This window comes from Galeopterus variegatus, unplaced genomic scaffold (assembly GCF_000696425.1).
Source record: "Galeopterus variegatus unplaced genomic scaffold, G_variegatus-3.0.2 Scaffold5629, whole genome shotgun sequence".
In the NCBI taxonomy this organism is placed as follows: Eukaryota; Metazoa; Chordata; class Mammalia; order Dermoptera; family Cynocephalidae; genus Galeopterus; species Galeopterus variegatus.
The window spans coordinates 65,658-68,951 of NW_007731740.1; the positions used below are offsets into that span (position 1 = coordinate 65,658).

Genomic DNA, 3,294 nt, shown 5'->3' on the forward strand with positions numbered 1-3,294 from the left:
CTCAGCGGGAGTGCTGCCGCGCTCCCAAGTGCCGCACTCTACCGAGTGCGCCACCGGGCCGGCCCCCCTTTTAGTTGTTCTTAATTCCTTCTTGTTTTTTCTTATTTACCAGAGATTATTTTTCTTTTCTCTGAAGAACTTTCTTTACTGTTTTCTTTTAGTTCATTTCTGTGGGTGATGAATTGTCATTTTTGTTTACCTGAAAAGTCTCTGTATTGCTTAGTTTTGAAGGATGTCTTGCTGGGTATAGAATTCCAGGTTGGTGGTTAATTTTTCCACCATTTCATAGCTGTCCGTTCATTGTCTTCTGGCTTCCCTTCCTTTTTCTTGAAAAGTCAGCTCTCGGTGTACTTGTCCCCTTTAAGGTAGTACCTTTTTTTCCTGTGGTTGCTTTTATTATTTTCTTCTTGCCTTAGGCATCAGCAAAACTGCTGGTTTTTGTTGTTTAGGTGGCTTGATTCTTTAATGAGTTTTGGGAAAGTTTCAACCATTGTCTTTATAAATATTCCTTATTCCCCATTCTATCTGTCCTCTATTCTGAGGGTCTCCATTTGTATGTATACTAGATCTTTTTACCATCTCCTACATGTGTCTTATGATCCTTTTTGTATTTTGTAGTCTTTTTCTGTTTATTTCTATCTAGATTTTTTTTGTTTTAACTGATCTATCTTCTGGCTTACTGATCCTCTTTTCAGCTATGTTCAATCTGCTGTTCAGCCCAAAGATTGAGTTCTTAATTTCANGTACAGTAATCCGAATCCTTGACCTTGGTGTTTTAACACCACACACTAACCTACTGAGCTAACCAGCCAGCCTCCTCTAGTGAAATTTTCCCTTTTGTCAGGTATATTTTTGAACAGTTGAAGTTTGCATCTGATAACTCCAGTAACTAGGTCACCTTTGGGTTTGTTTCTATTTCTGTTTTTCTTTTTCCTTTTTGTCCTATTTGTGGATATTTTGGTCCTGTTTGTTGCTTTTGTTTTTTAAATTGAGTGTCAGACATTACATATGAGGTGCTGGGTGATGCTTTCTTCCTTCAGAGAGTTTTCCTCCTATCATCTGATGCATGCCTACAGTGAGCACAGATGATCTCAGTGTAGCCAGGGACTCATTGACGTGAGGCTGGGATTCAGTCTTTGTGAGCCTCAGTCTAAGCCACCTTCACAACCTGCTCCTCTGGGGTATAGCCCTCCAGGGTTGTTTCCCAGGGCCCCTCTTACTTGGTGCATCCAGAAGCCCAATTTTTGCCTCTCTGATACCACGAGACTACTGAAAGCTCAGCTTCTCAGCCGTATGTTGCAGTGTTGGGCTCATTTTATCTGTCTCCCTTTTCTCTGGAATTTGGCCCCCTAAGTCCCAGCTGACTGTAAGGCCTGTACTCCCAGCTTTTGTCTTCCCAGCCCCATGAGCTCTGTTCAGAGCTCTGTTAGCCCCTCCTTTCCTCTTGAGTTTCTGCTTGGCTTTCTTGCCAGCTCATAGGTGCACTGCCCCAAATCCCTTCATGAATGTCAGGAGCTCGAGGGCAAGAGCAGGGCTCTGAATATTGGGTTCTCCTGGGTTGTGGCCACTCCAGTTGTGGCTGCCTCTGTATCTCTTTGATACCTTCAAACAGATTTGTAAAAAATCTTTTTCAGCTTTTCTGGTTTTTGGTGAGTTGACGTGCTGCAGGCTACCTGTGGACATAACAGGAAGTAGGGAAAAAAATTGGTGTGCTCTCTCCATGTGTAGCAACATGTAGTGTCGTGGCAAATGCTATTGATCATCACTATTGGGAACAAACAAAACCCACTGAATCTTTGCATAGTATGCATTGTTCAGTTTCTGATCAGAATCCTCAGTTTGCTTCTGCCACTTAACCATAATGGAGCAAGCAGCCCACCCAACAGGAGACATGGGCCCCTCTCTTGGCCATTGTGTGGGATGTCCCATCCCACACTAGTTTCTCCTTTTGCCCTTGCCCTGGTGCCAGCCCAGGGAGGGCTTTGTGATGACAGATCTGGCAGTGGCAAAGGAGAAGGTGAGGGAAGTGAGATTTTTAAAAGACATTTCAGAGAACTCCAGTGTATGAAACCAAGAAAAGAGAATCTGTTCAGGTTGAATTGTGGGTGGGGCCCCCAGTTTTGCCTGTGTCTCTCCCAGAGTCTGCTAATTCTTGAGCTGGGTACAGAACTGAGAACACACTAAGGAATAAGGTCTTAAAATCACAACTTAGTGAAAAATAAGTTTCCCAGTGTCGATGTGTTCACTGTCAAGGCAGAGGCAGAGTGTACACTGGCAGCACTATAAAGTGTCCTCTCAGGGACTGGGATGGGGAGAGCGGGCAAGCAGAGCCTGTTTAGGAGGCTGCTTCTGCAGTGTAGCAGGAGGTGTGATAGCCCAAAGTAGGAGGCTGGAGTACAGAGGTGGGGAGGGGCATTAGAAAAGAAAAACCTGGCAGGCTGTGTCACCCTAGAGGATAAGAGAGGAGTGAGCGATGCCCAGGGAAAAGCTTGGGTGGGGAGGCAGAGAGGCCAAGGAAGACGCCCCCTTTGGCAGCATTTTCAGTTGTCACAACTAGGGCTGGGCATGCTCCCAAGTGTTCTGCAAGGGGTCCCAAGGGTCAAGAGCGCCAAGGTTGAGAAACTCTGAGGTAAAGAATCCCAGGTTTTCTTCTTCAGGTATTGCTGTACTTCAAAGTTGGCCACAGCACTTTACCATACTTGAATTGTTGGTGCCAACAAGGTTTGATTCAGTGCCTGCTCAGCTTAATTTAGTGAACAAGTTAGGGATAATCAGAATTAGGCAAACTAAGCGAAATGACTCTTCATCGAAGATGTGAATGACTAACCTTGAGTTTAGATAGTGCCCGTGCAGTGTGCCTGACTGGTGGCTTTGTTAGTGGTAGTCAGCAAAATCCCTACAGAAATACCATGCTTATTTGCATTGTTTTTGATTTATGAAATAAAGTATGTCCTTTCAAAATATTCTTTGACCATTTACATCTCTCTCTCTGTCTCTCTTTTTTTTTTTTATTTTGGTGGCTGGCCAGCACAGGGATGGAACCCTGGACCTTGGAGTTGTCAGCACCATGCTCTAGCCAGCTGAGCTCACCGGCCAGCTCTGCATCTTCTCTCTTTTGCATACACTCATTTTGCTGTCTTTTCTAAGCAGCCCTGCCTTGTTCTACCTCTATTTCTACCCCCTTTGACCGTCAGCACAGAGACAAGGCCATCCATTCTCTGTTGAGCTCTGTGTGAATACTACTGTTCCAGGCTCCCTGGAAGATGGTGGTGGAGACAGGCAGGGTCCCTGCTC

General features: G+C 45.0%; 1 protein-coding gene across 1 annotated transcript in view; it reads left to right on the top strand.

Annotated features, from left to right (window-relative positions):
* PPFIA1 (protein tyrosine phosphatase, receptor type, f polypeptide (PTPRF), interacting protein (liprin), alpha 1) overlaps positions 1 to 3,294 on the top strand; it is a gene marked incomplete at its 3' end in the record, with an annotated part of 75,703 nt that overhangs the window by 8,703 nt on the left and 63,706 nt on the right. The window lies entirely within an intron of this gene.